Genomic DNA, 14,474 nt, shown 5'->3' with positions numbered 1-14,474 from the left:
TTCATGATGAGAAATTTTTCTGAATATCGGCCAAATTCCATCTCCTTCCTACTTGGATTCCTCTCATCACCTTGGTGTTGAGTGGAAATGTCAACCGGATACTTCAGATTTTGTACATTCGGTGAAACATCTGGTTTTACTGTTCTATCTGTGTCAAAATCCTGACAGCTGGCTTGTATTTTTTTAATCAGGCATCGACATAGGCGTTCTGTTTTTGGGGGTCCTTGCGTTAGTTCCTGGTCCACGTATGAGACTGATCCAAACGCTCATATTTACCTAACAAAGATTTACCAGATAATGTGTAAATGTGACATATAGTCCATCTGTTGATTATTCATCCCGGTCTATAAATTGTCTGGGATATTTATTTATTTTTAGTTTTGGACGTCGCTGTTGTTATACGGTAAGTCGACTAGCTAGTTAGCGATAATGGATGCTAATGTGTTAAAATAGTTTGTTTGTCGGACCCTGTGTAATCCACCCTGATTTATGCCGAAAGCTGAAAGTTGATATCTCAGTATGTTGTTAAACCTACCCACACAGACCATTTTATACTATTTTGAGGGTTAACTTAGTGATCACCCGGATTTCTAGCTAGCCTTCAAAGATGTTAGCCATAACATCAACAATCTTGCTATCTGTTGGACGGTAGAAGCAATGTCATCATAACATGTTGCTTTATCTTTTGGTTTTAGGGGAATGTCTTTTGACATACACATGAGATTTTGTCACAAAAGCTATTGTTATTTAATTTCTGAATCTGACAAACTGATTAATTTGTGTTTCTAGGATGCAGAATGTCTTGGTTGGCTGACCTGGCAGGGAAAGCTGAAGACTTCCTGAATAAAGTGGATGCAGGAGCTGCCAGCCTGACCAAACCCCAAGGCCGCACCTCCTCCTTCTCCTCAGCCTACGATGCTCCCGACTCCACTGAAACCTCTCAGTACAGTAGCACCGGCTACAGCACAACACATCAGAGACACAGCAACACCCCTATGGGAACTCCACCTCCCACAACGCACCAGGATCTGGTTTCATTACTGCAGCTGCTGGCAACATCAAAAATCCAAAGGTTCCCTGTTGACTAGCTCAGCCACAGTCTCCACTACCAGCACCCTTCCCTGGGGTCTTCCAGCACTGCTCCTCCTCCAGCTCCATCAAACCCTCCTCCAGCTTTGTGAGGCCTAGTAAGAAGAGTCAGAGTGAGCAAGATGTAGATGATGACCTGTTGTTTGACTTCCTTAACAGCTCAGACCCTCGTGCCAACGAGAGGCGGAGGTCAGACCAAGAGATCCTCTCAGAGTATCTCCTGAAGGATCAGGCTCCCCACAGCCAGCACCTCCTGTCTCGGCTGCTGCCCCCATCATGGTCCCCTCAGCCCCTCCACGCCCCCCTCCCCTACGGGGCATGTCGCGAACCTCCAGCTACAGCTCTCTGTCCACCAGTACTCACAGTGCCAAAACAGGGGGTTCGGAGGATGGCTCTGCCAAAGAAAGTCAAGGTACTGACACTTAAACTGGTAATGTTAATGTCAAGGCACTTACGCGTATTTCTTTTTGTTATTTTATCTCAATGTTTGGTCGACATCATATAAATTCATGAAATAATCAACACAGTGTTCTAGTTACAATTGCTAATTTAAATCATCAGCTCAACGCTCCCTCCTTTATGTGTTCTCTCTTCTTTTTCCAGACACACCTGATGGTTCTGACTCTGGGTTGGCTGTTCCCCAGTCTATCACCTACCTATCAGAGTCTCCGGCCACATACGAGGCCCCTCCCCCAGCCCTGGCCCCGCCCCTAGAGGAGCAGCAGAGTCAGATGATGTCCAGTCTGCGTTTGGAGAACCAGCTACTGAGGTCAGAGGTCACCTCCTCAACCAGGAACTGGCATCCATCATCCAGAGAGCCAAAGACACTCAGGAGGGTGAGAGAGCTGAGAGAGAGAAGACTGAGGAAGAAGACTCATGTCCGGTCCCAAATCTGTTTATGCTGTCTTGCCAACTCATATGGTCGTGTCATGCCGATGGATGTTGTCTTGCCAACACAGCACTGACAGATCTGGGACCAGGTTTTGCTCATGTATGTGTAGCAGACACCTAAATAATGTGGTTTGGTTTATGTCTGTCGTGGGCGTAACTATGGTCATAATCTCTTTCCTACAGAATTGAACCAGGCACGGTTACGCACAGAGAAGTGGGAATTCGACCAGTCTCGCACAGACCGCGCGGTCAGGAGCTGCGGTCGCAGGTTGATGACCTCACAGAGGCCTCGGTGCTAAGGACGGCAGTTGGCCGTGCTGAAGGTCAGGCTAGATGAGGCAGATCAGTTACTGAAGTCACGGAGCTCTGCTCTGGAGGAGGCACAGACTGAGAGGTCCCGGTATGTTTACAATCTTTTGTTAGATGGAATAGGCTTGGAAGAACTAAATCTGTTTGCTTCATTCATTATTAGTAAAAGACAACTACATTTGTCAGAAGTCCAGGTAAATTTAATTAACCAAATCTTTTTGTGAATGAATAGATCCAGTCAATGAGGCTGCTTCAACATTTACATTTCATTCATTATTAGTAAAAGACAACTACATTTGTCAGAAGTCCAGGTAAATTTAATTAACCAAATCTTTTGTGAATGAATAGATCCAGTCAATGAGGCTGCTTCAACATTTACATATTAGTAAAAATATATTGAAAAAGTCTGAGAATAATCCATATGTAACAGTGCTCGCATGGATAAACATGGTGTTGCTCCGGAGGTAACAGTGCTCACATGGATAAACATGGTGTTGCTCCGGGAGGTAACAGTGCTCATGGATAAACATGGTGTTGCTCCGGAGGTAACAGTGCTCACATGGATAAACATGGTGTTGCTCCGGAGGTAAGTGCTCTCACATGGATAAACATGGTGTTGCTCCGGAGGCTCTGTGAGGTGCCTCTGAATAGCTAGTCTGTGTGCAAACGGAGGTAAGAACGTGCCGTAAGCCCACTCACAGCTAGCTTGAAATGTCGCCAATGAAGTTATTGAATCGGATCCTTGTCTGTAGGACAACTGGCTGGCTACGTTGTCAAGGAGGTCCGGTCACGTGTCTTTATGGAGGACCGGCTTGTCCGAGCCCGGTAACCAAGGGAACCGTGGAGGAAACGTCATAGCGCACACTGAAGTTGGTTTTGTATAGTACTAGGGAGACAACGACCAACTTTGTACTCCCCATCATGTCCAGGATCCTCCAGGACCACACAGAAGGAAGCAGTATGCAGTCCCAGGCCATGACGACCATGCAGGAGAGACTGAGGGAGGCAGACATGGCTCTACGCAGGGAACAGGATGGCTATAGACAGATGCACATGTAGAAAAATATATATACACCCACACACGTCCCAACTCTCAAGTACACATATATATATATATATATATATATAATTATTATTTTATTAATCATTAATCTGTCAAAGCAAAATGAAGGATGGTGGACCTAGTGGAAACAGGGGGCACATTCTTCATGTACATTCAGAAAGTACAGACCCCTAGACTTTTCAACATTTTGTTACGTTACAGCCTTATTCCTAATCAATCTACACACAATACCCCATACTATCACATTTACAAGTATTCAGACCCTGGACTCTGAACTTTGAAGAAGCACCTTTGGCAGAGATTCTAGCCTCAAGTCTTCTTGGGTATGACGCCATTGCATCTGTGGCGGCAGGTAGCCTAGTGGTTAGAGCCAGTAACCGAAAAGGTTGCTAGATTGAATCCTGAACTGACCAGATAAAATTGGTCGCTCTGCCCCTGAACAAGGCAGTTTAACCCACTGTTCCCCATAAAGCCGTCATTGTAAATAAGAATTTGTTCTTAACTGACTTGTCTAGTTAAGTAAAAGTTAAATAAACTCTAAAGAAATACAGGATTGGTACACCTGTATTTGGGGAGTTTCCCCATTCTTCTCTGCAGATTCTCTCAAGCTCTGTCAGGTTGGGATGGGGAGTGTCGCTGCACAGCTATTTTCAGGACTCTCCAGAGATGTTCAATCGGGTTCAGGTCCGGTCCTCTTGCTGGGCGTACTTTAGGACATTCGAGACGTGTCCCAAAGTCTTGGTTGTGTGCTGAAGGTCGCGTTGCCCTGTTGGAAGGTGAACCTTCACCCCAGTCTGAGGTCCTGAGTGCTCTGGAGCAGGTTTTCATCAACAATCTTTCTGTACTTTGCACCATTCATCTTTCCCTCGATCCTGACTAGTCTCCCAGTCCCTGCTCTAAAAACATCCCCACAGCATGATGCTGCCACCACCATGCTTCACTGTAGGGATGCTGGGTTGTTTCTTCCATACGTGACACTTGGATATTCAGGCCAAATAGTTAAATCTTGGTTTCATCCAAGCCGGCTGTCATGTGCCTTTTACTGAGGAGTGGCAACCGTCTGGCCACTCTACCATAAAGGCCTGATTGGTGGAGTGCTGCAGAGATGGTTGTCCTTTCTGGAATGTTCTCCCATCTCCACAGAGGAACTCTGGAGCTCTGTCAGAGTGACCATCGGGTTCTTGGTCACCTTCCTGACCAAGGCCTTTCTCCCCGATTGCTCAGTTTGGCCGGGTGGCCAGCTCTATGAAGAGTCTTGGTGGTTCCAAACTTCTTCCATTTAAGAATGATGGAGGCCACTGTGTTCTTGGTGACCTTAAATGCTGCAGAAATGTTTTGGTACCTTTCCCCAGATCTGTACCTCGACACAATCTTTTATTTAATTTAATAAATATATATTTACATTTATTTGGACTTTTTAACCATTTTTTCATCCCAGTTTCGCGGTATCCAATTGGTAGTTAGCCTTGTCTCATCGCTAAAACTCCCGTGCAGACTCTGGAGAGGCGAAGGTCGAGAGCCGTACGTCCTCCAAAACACGACCCAAACCAAGCCGCACTGCTTCATGACCCAACGCCCGCTTAACCCGGAAGCCAGCCGCACCAACGTGTCGGAGGAAGCATCGTTACACCTGGCGACCGTGTCAGCGTGCACTGCTCCCGGCCCGCCACAGGAGTCGCTAGAGTGCGATGGGACAGGGACATCCATGCCGGCCAATCCCTCCCTAAGCAGGACGACGCTGGGCCAATTGTGCGCCGCCCCATAGGTCTCCCGGCTGCGACAGAGCCTAGACTCTAACCAAGATCTCTAATGGAACAGCTAGCAACTGCAATGCAGTGCTTTAGACCACTGCACCACTGGGAGGCCCTGCCTCGACACAATCCTGTCTCGGAGCTCTAAAGACAATTCCTTCCACCTCATGGCTTGGTTTTGGATCTGACATGCACTGTCAACTGTGGGACCATTTATATAGACAGATGTGTGCCTTTCCAAATCATGTCCAATCAAGTTGTAGAAACATCTTAGAGATGGTCAATGGAAACAGGATGCACCCGAGCACAATTTCGAGTCTCATAACAAAGTGTCTGAATACTTATGTAAATAATGTATTTCAGTTTTTTTAACATTTGGAATAAATATGCAAAAAAATAAACATGTTTTGCTTTGTCATTATGGGGTATTGTGATGTCACTATGTGGTATTGTGATGTCATTATGGGGTATTGTGATGTCACTATGTGGTATTGTGATGTCACTATGTGGTATTGTGATGTCATTATGGGGTATTGTGATGTCACTATGTGGTATTGTGATGTCATTATGGGGTATTGTGATGTCACTATGTGGTATTGTGATGTCATTATGGGGTATTGTGATGTCACTATGTGGTATTGTGATGTCATTATGGGGTATTGTGATGTCACTATGTGGTATTGTGATGTCATTATGGGGTATTGTGATGTCACTATGTGGTATTGTGATGTCATTATGGGGTATTGTGATGTCACTATGTGGTATTGTGATGTCACTATGGGGTATTGTGATGTCACTATGGGGTATTGTGATGTCATTATGGGGTATTGTGATGTCATTATGGGGTATTGTGATGTCACTATGGGGTATTGTGATGTCATTATGGGGTATTGTGATGTCATTATGGGGTATTGTGTGTTTGCTTTGATTTAGTTTTATTTAATACATTTTAGAATAAGGCTGTAACGAAATGTGTAACAAGTTAAGGGGGTCTGAATACTTTCCCGTAATGCACTGTAAAGTCAATCATAGACTATATAACGTGTCGTCTCCTCGGTTCCCACAGAGTGAGTTTGCGGTGCGGTTATCCAAGGTGGGAGGCGGAGAGGCAGACGCTAGCGGAGGCGGTGACGGGCGCAGAGAGACGGGCGTCGGATGACAAGCACCGGGTCGAGGACCTCCAACAGCAGATGAGGAGGCCCGGAACGCAGCCGAGACTGCCAAGCAGGAGTTACAGGACTATAAAAGCAAAGCCTCCCGCATACTACAGGTAAGAGATAGAGATCTTTAGGACACAACTCACTATTTCCTTTCTAATGCTTTTGTTTGTGTGTGTGTGGTGTGTAAAGTGCGTCCTCTCCAGTCCAAAGAGAAGCTGATCAGCAGCCTGAAGGAGGGTCAGGCTTGGATGGTCTGGAAGGAGGAGGAGCCGACTTTGGAGCTGGAGGAGCTTAGACATGAGAAGGAGCTGCAGAGACGAGATACAGAAACTACAGGGACAGATGCAGACACTCCGTGCTGAGATACAGGTGAGAAGGGACTGGAGATGGTCTCAGTGATATATAACCCTCTCTCGGGCCGACCCTCTCTCGGACCGACACCCCTTAGCACACATACAAAGCAACTTACAGTACAATGTGAGTGCATACAATTTCTTAGTATGTTGATGTGATTCCTGCACTATCCTTGCGGGACTTGAACTCTTCACCTTGCCGTTGCTAGCACCAACTGAGCCACACAGGACGTGCTTACTTTCAAGACAACCTTGGTAGCTGGATGACCTGGCTGTAAGAGTGAGATGTTGTGACCGCTCTTCTCCCAGGACTTGAGGTAGCGGCCCTGACTGAGGCAGAGACGTGGAGAGAGCAGCAGCTGGAGAACCAGGAGCAACAGGCCCGACAGACCAGAGCCAAGCAGGAAGTGGAGGCCGAGGTGGAGCGCTACAAACAGGTAGCAGAATATATCTTATTATACCACGGGCGTTGTTGAATACTCCTTTCTGATTGGCTTGAAGGGCATTCTAGAGCATGCGTATTTCTCTGTAATGTACACTATAATTCAATGGCTCTGAAGGTCATTGTTGTGTTGTTTTATGTTTGAGCTGCTTTTGAAAGCAAAAGTCAGTTTTTTTTTTTTTCAAAACATTATTTGGCGTTGTTGAAAAATACAATTTCATAATAGCAAGCGAGCTAGACTGACGCTTTTAGCAAAGCTAGGAAGTCTTTTTGGTTTGGTTACTAAGGCAACTACTGTAGCAGTTTAGTAAACTTGCTAGCTACTTCAGTGGATATTGAGTATGTTTCTAAGAGCAAAAATAGCCTTCGAATAAGCAGGAAAATATTGCAACTCTGTGGGAAGTGCGTGCCACTCTGCTAACAGAGGACAGAGAAGGAAGAAGGAATCACTTGTGGATTAAGTAAGATGGCGGCGTTAAGGAGGTTGCCTGTTCCTGCTCGACTTCAATTTTTTTTTTTTTTATTATTATTTTTTTTTTTGCGTCGTTACTTTGTTTGCTTAGAATGTTCATGTAATAATTTTCTACGACCAACAAACACTTCAGCGAACTGTGCAAGATCATAAAGCCAGCTAGAATCCTCTCACCTAGATGCAGTCTTTATTGTTGCTGGTCATCATTTGGGTTATCAATGTGTTTCCTTCGACACATTGGTGTGCCTGGCTTCTGGGTTAAGTGGGCGTTGTGTCAAGAAGCAATGAGGCTTGGTTGGGTTGTGTTTCGAGGACGCACGCCGACCTTGCCTCTCTCCCGAGTCCGTACGGGAGTTGCAGCGATGAGACAAGACTGTAACTATCAATTGGATATCACGAAATTGGGGAGAAAAAAAGGCTAAACTTTAAAAATAAAAAATTCTAAGAATGCTGTTCATTGACTACAGTTCAGCATTCAACACTATTGTTCCATCCAAGCTCAACACTGAGCCCAGGGTCTGGACACCACCCCTCTTCCTGACGGGCAGACCACAGGCTGTGAGGTTTGTCAACAACACCTCCTCCACACTGACTCTTAACACAGGGGTCCCCAGGGGTGTGTCCTCAGTCCTCTGCTGTACTCCCTGTTCACCCACAACTGTGTGACTTTGCACGACACCTACTCCATCATCAAGTCTGCTGACGACACCACGGTTGTAGGCCTGATAACCAACAACAATGAGACCGCCTTTAGGGAAGAGGTCAGTGAACTGGCATTGTGGTGTCATGACAACGACCTCTCCATCAGTGTCAGCAAACAAAGGAGTTGATTGTTGACTTCAGCAAGCAGAGGAAACATTCCCGATTCACATCAATGGGATCACGAGTTTTAAGTTCCTCTGTGTCCACATCACCAAAGGACTTGACATCGACCAACAACTCCACCACTCTTGTCAAGAGGGCGCAACAGCATTCTACTTCCTAAGGCGGCTGAATAAATGTGGGCATGCCACCCCAGATCCTCACCAAATACTACCGCTGCACCATCGAAAAGGCGCCCTGACCAGTTGCATCACAGCCTGGTAAGGAATTACTCCATACACGACCGCAAGGCCTTCCAGTGGGTGGTGAAGACGGCTCAGTACATCACTGGGACCGTGGGCCCTCCAGAGGGTGTTGAAGACTGACCGGTGCATCACTGGGACCGTGGCCCTCCAGAGGGTGTTGAAGACGGACCGGTACATCACTGGGACCGTGGCCCTCCAGCGGGTGGTGAAGACGGACCAGTACATCACTGGGACCGTGGCCCTCCAGATGGTGGTGAAGACTGCTCGGTACATCCCTGGGACAGTACTCCCACCCATCCAGGACTTCAACTCAAAATGGTGTCTGAGGAAGCATCATCAAGGACCCCACACACCGCAGCCCCGATCTGTTCTCTCCCTTAGCGTTGGGAATACTGTATCAGAGCATGAGGTCTGATACCAACAGGCTCAGACAGTTTCTATCTACAAACCATCAGACTGCTGAACACTTGAACTGACTGACCACCTGCTCTGATTCTCCGCACACATGCACTCACTCACATATACACAGACATACACACAGTACGTGGACACACCCCTTTTCAGCCACACCCATGTTGCTGACGGGTGTATAAAATCGAGCCCAGCAATCTCATTGGCAGTGGTGTAAAGCTCACCGCTATCGGACTCTGGAGCAGTGGAAACACATTTTCTGGAGTGACGAATCACGCTTCAACATCTGGCAGTTTGACTGACGAATCTGGGTTTGGCGGATGCCAGGAGAACGCTACCTGCCCGAAATAGATAGTGCCAACTGTAAAGTTTGGTGGAGGAGGAATAATGGTCTGGGGCTGCTTTTCACGGTTCGGGGCCCCTTAGTTCCAATGAAGTGCAACCTTAATGCTACAGCATACAATGACATTCTAGACGATTCTGTGCTTCCAACTTTGTGGCAGCAGCCCTTTCCTGTTTCAGCATGACAATGCACAAAGCAAGGTCCCATTCAAAAATGGTTTGTTGAGATCGGTGTGGAAGAACTTGACTAGCCTGCACAGAGCCCTGACCTTGACTCCATCGAACACCTTTGGGCTGAATTGGAACGCCGATTGCGAGCCAGCCCTAATTGCCCAACATCAGTACCCGACCTCACTAATGCTCTTGTGGCTGAATGGAAGCAATTCCCACAGAAATGTTCTAACGTCTAGTGGAAAGCCTTCCCAGAAGAGTGGAGGCTGTTATAGCAGCAATGTTCCAACGTCTAGTGGAAAGCCTTCCCAGAAGAATGGAGGCTGTTATAGCAGCAAAAGGGGGGACCGACTCCATATTAATGCCGAAGATTTTGGCATGAGATGTTTGACTTTTGGATATGTGGGGTATGTTTAGTTTATTTTTTAGTTTATTTTATTTTTACAGGGACAGTGCACATTAATCAACGTTTCAGTAAAAGTGCCGGTTTTAGCCAGCCGGCTAATTTTCAACCGCAGTCCCTGGGCAGGTTATTAAAAACAATTACAATATAGACAATAGCACCATAGAACAAGCAAGACATAGCAACATAGGACAAGCAAGACATAGCATACAGACAGAGCAACATAGGACAAGCAAGACATAGCATACAGACAGAGCAACATAGGACAAGCAAGACGTAGCATACAGACAGAGCAACATAGGACAAGCAAGACGTAGCATACAGACAGAGCAACATAGGACAAGCAAGACGTAGCATACAGACAGAGCAACACAGAACAAAAAGCAGCAAGACAAAATTCATAAAAGCAACAAAGTGTTTCCACACCTCACAAGCTACAGACAACAGACAACGAACTGTAGTTTTGGCAAGTCTGTTAGGACATGTTCATGCTACACACATCACAACTGTTGCTACCCAACTCTTATTATACTGCTCAGTTTATACACTGCCCCCCCCCCCCTTCCCCAATACACCTGTAAATATTATAAATTGTGTCTTCCTGTGTTATACTGATGCTAAAATGTGTATTCTATTTTTTTGTATTCTTATTGTTGCAAAGTCGAAGGAACCTGCAAGTAAGCATTTCATTGGCCGATGTGTACCCAAGCATATCCAAAGCAAATCCTACTAGTAAACCTTGGACCTTGGGTCCTATTCATTTAAGGTGCAACGGAGAAAAAACCCCATTATGAAACGTTTTGCAATGTAAAACGTGCGTTTCTTATTCGACCACATGTCCAGGTAGTCCCTGTCCAGGTAGTCCAGGTAGTCCCTGCCATGTCCAGGTAGTCCCTGCCATGTCCAGGTAGTCCCTGCCATGTCCAGGTAGTCCCTGCCATGTCCAGGAGTCCCTGCCAGTCCAGGTAGTCCCTGCCATGTCCAGGAAGTCCCTGCCTGTTTCTTTCTCTATCTGGGCTAAGGGGAAATGTTCTATGTGTGATGTAGGAGCTACAGTATGTCGAGGAGGAAAACCACCGTGCCAAGACCACACTGCAGAGTCGCATCAAGGATCGGGAAGATGAGATCCAGAAACTCAGAAACCAGGTATATAGACAGTTGAAGTCTGGAAGTTTACGTAAACTTAGGTCGGGGTCGTTAACATTAATTTTTCAACCGCCTCACAAATTTCTTGTTAACGAACTGTAGTTTTGGCAAGTCTGTTAGGACATCTACTTTGTGCAGGACACAAGTCATTTTTCCAACTACTGTTTACAAGTCCTCAACTGGCTGCTTAAAATAGTACCGGCAAAACACCAGTCTCAACGTCAACAGTGAAGAGGCGACTCCGGGATGCTGGCCTTCTAGGCAAAGAAAAAGACATGTCTCAGACTGGCCAATAAAAAGAAAAGATTAAGATGGGGGGAAAAAGAACACAGACACTGGACAGGAGGAACTCTGCCTAGAAGGCCAGCATCCTCAAGTCGCCACTGTTGACGCTGAGACTGGTGTTTTTGCCGGTACTATTTAATCAAGCTGCCAGTTGAGGACTTGTGAGGCGTCTGTTTTTCATATTAGACACTCTAAAATACTTTGTCATCTTGCTCAGTTGTGCACCGGGGCCTCCCACTCCTCTTTTTGTATTCTGGTAAAAAAAAAAAAAAATCTGTTCCAGCTACAATAGTCATGTACAACATTAACAATGTCCACACAGTATTTCACACCAATTTGATGTTATTTTAATGGACAAAAAAAAAAAAAAAGTGCTTTTCTTTAAAAAAAACAATGACGTTTCTAAATGACCCCAAACTTTTGAATGGAAGTGTATGTCAAAGTTCACATAATAAATAAATAAAATTAAATAAATAAATATATATATATATATATCTTGTGCAGTGAAATGCTTATAGTCCTAGCTCCTAACAATGCAGTAGGAATGTCAAAAAAGTGGATTTTTTAGGGTAATAATTTTAGGACTATAAGCATTTCACTGCACGACACATAACATCTGCTTAGCTGTAAGTGACCATGTAACTTCCCCCCCCCAGCTGACCAATAAGGCTCTGAGCAGCAGTAGCCAGGTGGAGCTAGAGAGCAGGTTACACCAGCTGACGGAGACTCTGATCCAGAAACAGACCATGTTGGAGTCCCTGGGAACAGAGAAGAGCTCGCTGGTCTTCCAGCTAGAGAGGCTGGAGACCCAGCTGAAGAACACCCAGGGAGGAGGAGGGCAGACCGGGGGGCCGGCCATTAACATGAGCAGCATGGAGAGCCCAGGTGAGGCTGGGCTGTTTTTTTTTTTTTTTTTAAATGGCACCCTATATACATTTAGTACACTTTTTTTGACCAGCTCAGGTGACTGATGTCATGTGGACGGATATGATTAGGTAGCCTGGTTGTCATGTGGACGGATATGATTAGGTAGCCTGGTTGTCATGTGGACGGATATGATTAGGTAGCCTGGTTGTCATGTGGACGGATATGATTAGGTAGCCTGGTTGTCATGTGGACGGATATGATTAGGTAGCCTGGTTGTCATGTGGACGGATATGATTAGGTAGCCTGGTTGTCATGTGGACGGATATGATTAGGTAGCCTGGTTGTCATGTGGACGGATATGATTAGGTAGCCTGGTTGTCATGTGGACGGATATGATTAGGTAGCCTGGTTGTCATGTGGACGGATATGATTAGGTAGCCTGGTTGTCATGTGGACGGATATGATTAGGTAGCCTGGTTGTCATGTGGACGGATATGATTAGGTAGCCTGGTTGTCATGTGGACGGATATGATTAGGTAGCCTGGTTGTCATGTGGACGGATATGATTAGGTAGCCTGGTTGTCATGTGGACGGATATGATTAGGTAGCCTGGTTGTCATGTGGACGGATATGATTAGGTAGCCTGGTTGTCATGTGGACGGATATGATTAGGTAGCCTGGTTGTCATGTGGACGGATATGATTAGGTAGCCTGGTTGTCATGTGGACGGATATGATTAGGTAGCCTGGTTGTCATGTGGACGGATATGATTAGGTAGCCTGGTTGTCATGTGGACGGATATGATTAGGTAGCCTGGTTGTCATGTGGACGGATATGATTAGGTAGCCTGGTTGTCATGTGGACGGATATGATTAGGTAGCCTGGTTGTCATGTGGACGGATATGATTAGGTAGCCTGGTTGTCATGTGGACGGATATGATTAGGTAGCCTGGTTGTCATGTGGACGGATATGATTAGGTAGCCTGGTTGTCATGTGGACGGATATGATTAGGTAGCCTGGTTGTCATGTGGACGGATATGATTAGGTTGCCTGGTTGTCCCAGATATGTTAATAATTATAATATAATATATAATTATAAGGTGTTTGCCCATCTCCTTTAGGTATTGGTCTGGGTCCAGGCTAAGGGCTAGCTCAGGGTGGGGAATTATTATTTTGGTGGAAAAAACAAACTCCAGGCTACTCTTGATTGTCTAAAACTAGATAAAGTATGTAGAAATTATAATGGACTTTTAATATAATATAAAAATATAAAAATATTCATATATATTTTTAAATAACTGCTCTTTTGCTGGCCTGCAAACTGTTTTTGACGATCAAATCGGTCTGAAAATAAATGTGTGCTGCCCTCTGAGTTTTGAAATCCGGGTGTTGCCCTCGAGCCAAGATGTGTTCCAACCCCTGGACCAGTTGGTTAAGGTGGTACATTTCTTGACTCTCAGATAACTTTATTTGATAGATCGTCGTGGCAAGTAAATAAATACATTGATTTGGGAAGCATTTTTTTTCCGTATTTGATGAAGAAGCACTCAGCTCAAGCTCTTTACTTGATTTTTTAGATGAAAAAATATATATATTGTCTTCAGATGACCACTTAAATTTGTTGGTATATGTAAAGCATTTCCCACACTGAGAGCAGAGGTAGGGTCTCTCCTGTGGGAACGTTCTTGCACTTACTGAGCATGAAGAAAACTCTTTCTACACTCTGTAGAAGAGGCTATTTCTTCTATGTGTGGATCACCTGGTGGCTTGTAAGATCACTGGTGTTCGGCAAACGTCTTCCCTCGTTCAATGCAGAGTGATAAGAACGTTCTCATGTGTGCCATGCCTGGTGAAAACTCTTCCCACACTCATCACAGGTGTATGGTCTTTAACCCAGTGTGGATCATCATGTTTATTATCAAGCTCATCCTTTCGACAAAAGATGTACCACATTGTTGGCAACAGTGGATGTTTTCCTCCTGTGTGGATTAACTTGTGCCTACTGAGAGAGATTGTGTGTGTGTACGACAAACTCTTTTAAAAAATGTTTTACACACTCTGTACAAGGGGAAGGATCTTTCTCCTGTGTGGATCCATGCTGGTGCTTTATAAGATCTGCAGAGTGTGAAAACTCTGGATAAGAGCGTCTGCTAAATGACTTAAATGTAAATGTAAAACATACTCTCTCCACATTCAGTGCAGTGGTAGTGTTTTTCTCTTGCTTTTCATCTCCTTTGGATTTTCTAACCTT

At 45.4% G+C, this 14,474-nt stretch overlaps 1 pseudogene; it reads left to right on the top strand.

Moving 5' to 3' along the window:
- Positions 1-313: 313 nt before the first annotated feature.
- Positions 314-12,460, top strand: LOC124028481 (annotated as a pseudogene).
- The last annotated feature ends 2,014 nt before the right edge of the window (positions 12,461-14,474 follow it).

This window comes from Oncorhynchus gorbuscha, unplaced genomic scaffold (genome assembly GCF_021184085.1).
Source record: "Oncorhynchus gorbuscha isolate QuinsamMale2020 ecotype Even-year unplaced genomic scaffold, OgorEven_v1.0 Un_scaffold_4257, whole genome shotgun sequence".
Lineage (NCBI taxonomy): Eukaryota > Metazoa > Chordata > Actinopteri > Salmoniformes > Salmonidae > Oncorhynchus > Oncorhynchus gorbuscha.
This window is presented reverse-complemented; position numbering and strand designations above follow the sequence as displayed.